Source organism: Triticum aestivum, chromosome 3B (assembly GCF_018294505.1).
Source record: "Triticum aestivum cultivar Chinese Spring chromosome 3B, IWGSC CS RefSeq v2.1, whole genome shotgun sequence".
Lineage (NCBI taxonomy): Eukaryota > Viridiplantae > Streptophyta > Magnoliopsida > Poales > Poaceae > Triticum > Triticum aestivum.
The window spans coordinates 229,159,545-229,170,229 of record NC_057801.1 but is presented as its reverse complement, the minus strand read 5'-3'; positions in this window follow the sequence as shown (position 1 = coordinate 229,170,229).

Below are 10,685 nucleotides of genomic sequence, written 5' to 3'. Positions count from 1 at the left end.
GCGTACGCAACGTGCAGGTGTGCTATGGGCGATGGGCCCAGACCACTGTGCGCTTAGGTTTAGACCGGCGTGCTGGCCTCTCTGTTTTGCCTAGGTGGGGCTGCGACGTGTTGATCTTCCGAGGCCGGGCATGACCCAGGAAAGTGTGTCCGGCCAAATGGGATCGAGCGTGTTGGGCTATGTGGTGCACCCCTGCAGGGAAGTTAATCTATTCGAATAGCCGTGATCTTCGGTAACAGGACGACTTGGAGTTGTACCTTGACCTTATGACAACTAGAACCGGATACATAATAAAACACACCCTTCCAAGTGCCAGATATAACCCGGTGATCGCTTTTCCGCAGGGCGACAAGGAGAGGATCGCCGGGTAGGATTATGCTATGCGATGCGACTGGAGATGCGCTTGGAGATGCTACCTGGATATGTTACTTGGAGATGCTACTTGGAGGACTTAAATCTACTCTCCTACATGCTGTAAGACGGAGGCTGCCAGAAGCGTAGTCTTCGATAGGACTAGCTATCCCCCTCTTATTCTGGCATTCTGCAGTTCAGTCCACCGATATGGCCTCCTTACACACATACCCATGCATATGTAGTGTAGTTCCTTGCTTGCGAGTACTTTGGATGAGTACTCACGGTTGCTTTCTTCCCCCTTTTTCCCCTTTCCTTTCGTTCTGGTTGTCGCAACCAGATGCTGGAGTCCAGGAGCCAGACCCCACCGTCGACGACGACCCCTACTACACCGGAGGTGCCTACTACTACGTGCTGCCCGCTGACGACGACCTGGAGTAGTTAGGAGGATCCCAGGCAGGAGGCCTGCGCCTCTTTCGATCTGTATCCCAGTTTGTGCTAGCCATCTTATGGCAACTTGTTTAACTTATGTCTGTACTCAGATATTGTTGCTTCCGCTGACTCGTCTATGATCGAGCACTTGTATTCGAGCCCTCGAGGCCCCTGGCTTGTATTATGATGCTTGTATGACTTATTTTATTTGTAGAGTTGTGTTGTGATATCTTCCCGTGAGTTCCTGATCTTGACCGTACACATTTGCGTGCATGAATAGTGTACGATTGAATCGGGGGCGTCACAAGTTGGTATCAGAGCCGACTGCCTGTAGGAATCCCCCTTTCCAACTCCTTGGCCGAAGTCGAGTCTAGTTGTTGAAAAACTTTTACTAACATGGCTGTGTGGCCCATGGGCCCACGTCGCCATCGGGAGGTATTAGGATCTTTTATTCCTCGACCTTTACTCTGGGATTCTGAACCCTCTTCTATTCGGGTTAAACGATTTCTACTAAAAACTAACTTTAGGTTCTCGAAAATACTTTCTCCCGGAGAGCCCCTTCAGTCCAGATGGTCACCGACTGCACCAGAAGATTTCAGAGATACTCTTTGATATTCTCTCGAGACCTTGTGCCCATCACTTTTGCTATTCCCGACCACCGGTAAATCCTTATGGATAACTACTTACACTTGCCATTCTTACGATCATTCCCCATTGGTCTTGTTATTACAAGATACCCTGAGAAACTCGTCGTGGTTTCGATAATCCCTTGAGCTTACTGCCTTGCTGTTCTTGTCACTTGAATACCCCTACGGTTAATTCTCGCATTTATCGAGTATCTGCCCATCCCTCAGTTGTTCATGTGTTACACAAAAGTCTTCGAATTACCAACCGATATTCCGAAAATCCTCAGCAACCTATTGCTCTGGAATTTCTTGTTGCTTTCATTATGATTAATCCCATAAGTATAGAAATCTTATTGACATTCCTTGCCATTATCATTTTGAGTCTGTTGACTCAATATGTTGCGAATACACGCAATCATCATTGATCCTTATAAATTACCTTTCCGGCTGAGCTTCCATTCTTTTAACTGGAATTGGTTCTCGACCAATCCAAATGTCTTTGATTGTACCCTAAGGCTATTCAACTTATCCATCCCTAATCAGAGCATTGCTTTTGATCCCTTGATTTGGAAATCATAATTCCTTTGCATTTGACAATTGAGTTAGTCAGTTGTTTCTATAATCTGATCTCCTTGCATTCTTCTTCCTCTAGTTGAGTACCGATACTCGTATCAGATCCTTTGTGGACCACCAAGTCCTTTGTTGGATTGTTATCCAACAGTGTCCTTCACATTTGATCACCTTGTGAGTTCTTCCCCTGATACATATTGCCTTTGTTAAGTTGTATCCTCTGCTTGGCCAACCATGCTCTGCTTTCGGGCTTGTGTTATTTACTCTTGAAACTTGTGGTATACGTTTCTAAGAAGCCCCTGTGGGTTGAACATATGCCTTCTCTAAACCGTGTGAACCCGAAAGTTTTCACGAGTCATACTCTTCTGGTGCTTCACCAGATAAAATTTCAACACTGCATCTTCATCGAACGTGAGAAGTGAATGAAAGGTTATGCATTGGAGAAGTGGGAGTCGACCTTGAACTTGTGTTCATGCCCATGGACACGATGTAGATCTTATCATTAAAGCTTCTTTTAAATAAATTATTCCTTTGGTATAAGTTCATCTTATATCTAGGATCTGGCCTTTTGCAACCGTGGTTCCGACCATGATTGTTCTTCTTTGATCTCATTTCTCGGACAAGTTAAAACAATTGTCTTCTATGGATCAATACACTAGTCCCACCTTTACTTTGATCTTGTGTCGAGTATTACCCCCCTGGTATCTCGAGATTATCATGGAACTGCATAACTCCTTATGAGTTCTTCATCAAGTGCTACCTTCCCACTGATTCCAATTTTTCGCGGGCTTTGAGTTATTGAACACTCAAAGACACCGATAACTGAACCGAGTCCGCTCTTCGGTTCAACAACTCTTCAGTAAGCTTCTATAACTACGAGTTTGTACCCGATCACGCCATTCCTAGCCTGATCGGCTATATCATTATCATGCTAAATTTTAACTGTGCTACCCGGTCCTTCTTCTCGGAGCACAATTTTCGACGATGAATTAACCTTACGTCGATCCTCATCGGCATATCATTTCGCCTTGAACAACAAGCTTGGTTTCGAGTTTGTGTCGTACCCTTGGTTCCAATAACCTTTCACTTCATCATTACTTTGACTTGATGTCGTCGCCGATTGATTACATCTTCCTGAACTCTCTCGACAAAGGTGTCGTGATCATCAACATTCCGAGCTCATCCAGGATATCAATTGAATTTATGATGAGAAATACCATCCTTGCCCTCGATGAATTGTATTATCATCGACCACTTTATTGCCTTCCGTTCAACACAAGTTGTTCGTGTTTTGTGTAAACCTTGGGATCCCTGCTACCCAGCAGTTGATCTTCCTTACCTCGGAAGTATTACCATCCTTTATGACAAGGATGTCGTGGGAATTTCACCACCTCTTAAGAATTCTTGGTATGATGATACTTCTCACCATCACCATTCTTTCTTGGTCCTCGTGTTGATTCCAACCGGGGTACAAACAAGTGAACGATGCTGTTTGGATTCTGCACTTCTAGCAACCCTATTGCTTTGAAGTTAATGGTCGGCCGTTCATTCTTAGACTATTGATTATTGAATCACCATTCTGACATTGGTCGTGCAACCTGACCCATATTTCGGGTGCACCTTTCAACCAATGTTTAATTGTGTATGTTTTCCTCGAGCATACATCATTATACCATTTGATCTGAAAAATCTTATCTCCTTGTTCACATAATTGTGGGAATCCATCTTTTGTTAATCTCGATGAATTGCCGTTGAGTTCACCAGACACCTCCTTGTCCTCTCCTTGGTTTAATGATGAACTATTGCTTTAGAAACCCGCTCCCATAGTTCATTTCTCGAGGATCTTGCAATGTCATTTCGACGATTTGTGTTGCACCTTTTTCCTCTCGGACCCCCTGAGTCTGAGGTTTCATGACACCAATTGGATATGAATCTCGGTCAGATATGATGGTTGGGACAACTTTCCAAGAGTTATGATGTTGATCCTTTGATGACCCGGTAACATGATGTCATGCCTAGCACCCCCCCCCCCCGGCTGGAGGACCTATCATTATAGATTCCTTTTCAGCAAGGTTATCCATTCATCCATGAGGAAATTGTAAGACTTATTCTACAAGTTATTCCTGATGGATCCTTCGTGTTTCCAAAGTCTGATCTTCACCTGATGACCATGTCAATGCTATCTCGAAGCATGTCTATGGTACTCCGATTTTCAACAAGACCATTTGAAGCCCAATGCTAAATGTTTCTTGCTCAATTACCCAAACACCGTTGTATGGGCAATGTCATGAAAATTCTCTCCCCTACCTAAAGAGTTTTCTACATTATATCCTGACATGGATATCATGCTCTGCTTGTCCTTGGGAAGGATATACCCTTGAAATATGTGTTTAAACATATTTTCCTTTCCATTGTTCTGTTTAATCTGATGATCATATTTTCCTTCCATTGGTTTGTTTAAACCTTTTCTATGATCTATATGATATAAGCAGTAATAATCCACTGCTTGTGCAAACAGCTCGATGTACAACTCTGTCAGTAAGACCTTGTTACTATTGTTGTTGACATTCTGGTAACCACCGATGGACGGGAACCTTGCCTATTGGTCCGCCTCGTTTCAACGAGCAGGAAAATGGTTCTCTTCGTCCCTCGCCCTTGGTACCTATGTTGTTGCCGACATGACCCTCAGACTCTCCTCTGACATGCCTTGCTTACATGATCGTGCAAGATGTCACCAACCTTCTACTTTTAACCACATGGTGGGCCCATAACCCACAGTTTCGCAGGATCGAAACCTGACTCTCCTGTACACCCCTATTGCCGAAGTTATTCCTCACGCTTGACTTTGTAGGTAATTCACGGGCCACTTGCCTGTTGATCTATCCTGGTATCGGACACAATACTTATTCCCGTTGCTCTGAACCCTTTCGCACCCTGTTTCAGACAATGAACGATTGCCTATCCGCTTGAAACTTCTTATCGCACTGTCTTACTTTGCTCTCGATGTGTGTCATTTGTTCAACTCGAGAGATACTCATAAGTTCATTCTTGGGATACCCCCAGATGATTTTCCCTTATAACACCCTTGCATTGTAGAGCTACCCTTTGTCCTTTCGTAAGTACGATGGAACCCCGAAGAAAGGACGACAAACTTCATCATGATGACCCGAAGGAGAGGACTGAAGACATCAATGTAATGGGTCGACCTCTTCGAGAAGAGCTACTATGATCGAGAAGAATTGTTAGAATTTCGTAACCAGACCCCTTCCCCCTTATAACCGATCCTAAATCTCGGGACGAGATTTCTTGTAGTGGAGGAGAATTGTGACGCCCGGATAATTAAGCTACAGTGATTCCCCGCTAATGATGCCACGTCACCACGGTTACTGTGATAAACTCTCGATAGTTCGGAACCGAGACAAATTCAAAATTTAAATAAAAGAAAACAATAAAAGTTTTCAAAAAAATTAAAACAAAAATGTTCGGTGGTTGCCAAATATTACAAAGATAATTATGGTGTAAGGTTCACAATTTTATAAAATGCCTAAGTGTTTATAAATAAATAAAAACAGAAAGGAAAAATAGATAAAAGGGAAAAAGCTCAAAACAAAAAGAACACACAAAAAAAAAACAGACACCCCCCCCAACTGGGCCAGACGGCCCAGCTGGCCGACCCACTTGGCCCAGCCGGCCCCTCCCTCTGGCCTATAGGGCAAACCCTAGGCCGCCCCGATTCCCCACGCCCCACTCGCCCACTCCCCCCCCCCCCCCCCCGCACGACGCCCACTCCCCTCGCTCCTCTCCTCCCCTCCGATTCGGGATCTGGATCGGGCGACGCCCCGACCCCGCCACTCGCCCCGATCCCCTCCTCCCGCTCCCTCGCTTGATCTGACGTGCGCCCGCGGCCAAGGTGCCCGACCCCGATGCCGCCCGTCGCCCAGCCCCGCCGCCGTCGCACCTGCGCCCCATCGCCATCCCCTGCCGCGCCGGAGCCCCACCACTTCTGCCGCGCCCGCGCCAGGGATCCCCCGCCTATCGGCGTCCTCGCGCCACCGCCGCGCAGAAGCTCCTCCCTCACCGCCTGAAGGCCTCGCCGTCGCCGGACCTCCCCACCGGACCTCCTCATCTCCTCGTCGACGGTCTACCCCAGGCCTCGCTGCCTCTTCCCTGCAACGTTGGTGAGGCCCCCGGCCTTCGCCTTCCCTACTTCCTCGTCCCCCTTTCCTCTCTATAATCGCGGCCACCGCGCCCTCTTGGGGTCCGGCCACGCCCGCGGTCACTGCGCCCCGCCGTGCCCCCCCTGCTCCATGGCTGCTGCTGCCTCCTCTACCCACCGCACCCGCCGTGGCCGCGTTTGGGCACCGGACCACACCGCCTCGCCCGCCCGTTGCCGTGCTCCGGCACCCCGGAGCCCCTCTACCCCCTGCGGCCATCGGCCTGCGCCCGCGTGCGCGCTCACGCGCCGGGCCCGCGCCTCGGCCGCGCTCACAGCGGCCCCGCCTCCATCGTGCCCGCTCGTCGCCGTCCTTGCCCGGCTCCACGAGCGCACGCCCCCTGCCTCCCTGCGTCGCCGGCACCCACGCGCCCGTGCCCGCATCGGCCCTCTGGGCCAATGACAAACGGGGCCCACGCCCCTGAGAACGAAAATGGATTAAAAAGGAAAAGTTAAAAATAAAATAAAAATAAAATAAAAAAATAATAACAATAAAATTATATATTAATTAATCAATTAATTAAAGAATTATTTAACTTAATTAATCATGATTAGATTAATCTAATCATTAATTAACCTAATTAACTGTTAGTTAATTAAAACAGTGTATGACATGCGGGGCCCACGCGTCTGTTTGACCCAGTCAACCCCTGTTGACTGCTGATGTCAGCATGACGTCATGCTGACGTCATAAATCCATTTTCCGAATTAATTAAATAATTAAATAAATTCCAGAAATTAATAAAATCTTTAGAAAATCATACATTTTAAACCGTAACTCGGATTAAAATATTTTCAACATGAAAGTTGCTCAGAACGACGAGACGAATCCAGATACGCAGCCTGTTCGTCCGCCACGCGTCCCTAGCATAGTGAACCTGCAACATTTCACCTCCGGTTCGTCTGCCCGAAAACACGAAACACCGGGAATACTTTCCCGGATGTTTTTCCCCCTTCACCGGTATCACCTACTACCGCGTTAGGGCACATCGAACACCGCGTATTGCCTTGTTATATTTTGTGATGCTTTGTTTGCTTTGTATTCATTATTTCTTCCCCCTCTTCTCTCCGGTAGACTACGAGACCGACGCTGCTGCTGACCAGTTCGACTACGGAGTTGACGACCCCTCTCTCTTGCCAGAGCAACCAGGCAAGCCCCCCCTTTGATCACCAGATATCGCCTATTCTCCTCTATACTGCTTGCATTAGAGTAGTGTAGCATGTTACTGCTTTTGTTAATCCTATTCTGATGCATAGCTTGACATTGTCGCTACATCTGTTGATACCTTACCTGCCATCCTAAATGCTTAGTATAGGATGCTAGTTTATCATCATTGGCCCTACATTCTTGTCAGTCTGCCTTGCTATACTATCGGGCCGTGATCACTTGGGAGGTGGTCACGGGTATATACTATACATACATACATACTATACAGATGGTGACTAAAGTCGGGTCAGCTCATTGAGTACCCACAAGTGATTCTGACGAGGGGGCTGAAAGGACAGGTGGCTCCATCCCGGTAGAGGTGGGCCTGGGTTCCCGACGGCCCTCGACTGTTACTTTGTGGCGGAGCGGCAGGGCAGGTTGAGACCACCTAGGAGACAGGTGGGCCTGGCCCTGTTCGGCGTTCGCGGATACTTAACACGCTTAACGAGATCTTGGTATTTGATCTGAGTCTGGCTACGAGCCTATACGCACTAACCATCTACGTGGGAGTAGTTATGGGTATCCCGACGTCGTGGTATCAGCCGAAGCACTTCAGACGTCAGCGACGGAGCGGCGCGCGCCGAATTGGACTGGAACGCCACTAGGCTAGGTCTGCTTTCGGCCGCGTACGCAACGTGCAGGTGTGCTATGGGCGATGGGCCCAGACCCCTGTGCGCTTAGGTTTAGACCGGCGTGCTGGCCTCTCTGTTTTGCCTAGGTGGGGCTGCGACGTGTTGATCTTCCGAGGCCGGGCATGACCCAGGAAAGTGTGTCCGGCCAAATGGGATCGAGCGTGTTGGGCTATGTGGTGCACCCCTGCAGGGAAGTTAATCTATTCGAATAGCCGTGATCTTCGGTAACAGGACGACTTGGAGTTGTACCTTGACCTTATGACAACTAGAACCGGATACATAATAAAACACACCCTTCCAAGTGCCAGATATAACCCGGTGATCGCTTTTCCGCAGGGCGACGAGGAGAGGATCGCCGGGTAGGATTATGCTATGCGATGCGACTGGAGATGCGCTTGGAGATGCTACCTGGATATGTTACTTGGAGATGCTACTTGGAGGACTTAAATCTACTCTCCTACATGCTGTAAGACGGAGGCTGCCAGAAGCGTAGTCTTCGATAGGACTAGCTATCCCCCTCTTATTCTGGCATTCTGCAGTTCAGTCCACCGATATGGCCTCCTTACACACATACCCATGCATATGTAGTGTAGTTCCTTGCTTGCGAGTACTTTGGATGAGTACTCACGGTTGCTTTCTTCCCCCCTTTTCCCCTTTCCTTTCGTTCTGGTTGTCGCAACCAGATGCTGGAGTCCAGGAGCCAGACGCCACCGTCGACGACGACCCCTACTACACCGGAGGTGCCTACTACTACGTGCTGCCCGCTGACGACGACCTGGAGTAGTTAGGAGGATCCCAGGCAGGAGGCCTGCGCCTCTTTCGATCTGTATCCCAGTTTGTGCTAGCCATCTTATGGCAACTTGTTTAACTTATGTCTGTACTCAGATATTGTTGCTTCCGCTGACTCGTCTATGATCGAGCACTTGTATTCGAGCCCTCGAGGCCCCTGGCTTGTATTATGATGCTTGTATGACTTATTTTATTTGTAGAGTTGTGTTGTGATATCTTCCCGTGAGTTCCTGATCTTGATCGTACACATTTGCGTGCATGAATAGTGTACGATTGAATCGGGGGCGTCACAAACTATTTCCACCAAACGTTGATGCATGTTTACAATACTTCGGTACGGTGACAATATATGTCCTGCCATATCATGTTAGCATAGCTAAGTCTATTTTTATTTTCAGGATTGTTTTCAGTCCAAAGTAAATCGGTGGCTCTCTGAATGGTGGCAAATCAACGTTTCCCTATTGGCAGCATAGTCCCAAAGATGGCATGCTTTTCGCTCTACCTAAAGTTCTTTCTTCGTACCCAAAAATTCCACCCCATCATTCACACTTGTATCTTGTTTTTTCGAAGTCCCAAGTTTCCATACCATTCCTTTCCAATGTCCTGTCCAAGTTTCTAAACTTACCATCAATTTTAATATTAGTGATGTCTCGTATTGTTGATACTGAAAAAAGTATTTGGGGTTTGTTTCTTTCATGTACACTTTTTGTTACTTTTAGTCATGTACATGTACATAACATCAATGAAGTTCATGAATGTCCAGATTTTAGATGTTGATTGTATTTTATTGTTGCTTACCTCATATCCTCGCCAGTCCAGCTAATTAGTACTTCTTTTTGTTGATTGTTCTGCAACCCTCTTGCTTTATATTTTTCTTTTCTATGCAGTCTTGCCTCTTTAGCTTTGTCTATTGAGTTAATTGCCCTCCATAATCATAAATACCAATTAGTAGAAGTAAGATATGGAATTTCCTTCATAAGCAATTTATTACTCATGGAGGTGGTCAATGTATATGATGAACATTTTCACATGACATTGGTCCTTGTGGCAATGTACCATTTTCCCCCTCGATATTGGTTTAGACAGAGTGCAGGGGTATGTTTTATCATGATTTTCTTGAAAGCATACTTCATAGCTATAGGTAGAACCAAATGTGACATGTTTTTGTGATTTAATAGAGCAATTTTAATTAGATGCACTTGAATATATGGAAATGCATGGGCGACCGGACTTTATAACCACTTGTTCATGGTAAAATGTGTGGGATATAATCTTAGTACATCAAATCCATTTAGTTAATGAAGGAATATTTTTATGGTCAAAAAGATTGGAGGAAAAAGATAGAAGAATTGTTGTGCAAAGCATAAGCAAGGTACATAATTTGCTTCATGTATACTATACTACCAGTTGTGCATCATTAGTGGTAAAATTTAGAACCAAATGGATGATGATACGCATAAGGGTAAAACTTTGTGAAGATTTTCTTACTTCACATGGATCAAAGGTTGTTCTTTTGGTGTAGTTGTGTAGTGTGTGACATCCTTATGCGAGGCTGTCTATTTTTCTTGTATCGCAGTTTCATTCTTCTCCTCTTGTGCCTAATTAGAATTGTTGCCTTTTTAATTGTAACATTCTTGAGATACCACATATAAAAGGTTCACAATTAGTGACGGATCGCCTTGTTGGATTGCATATTGGATTTTTAAACCACCTTGGTAGGTTTCTCAAATTCCTTGCTATGTGGCCCACCTTTTTATTTTCATTGATTATTCCTACACAATAGAGAATGCAAATAAAAAGTTATATAGGATGACATAATATTATTATAGATTGTCGCAGACCCAGAATTTATGCTTTTTTAGGGC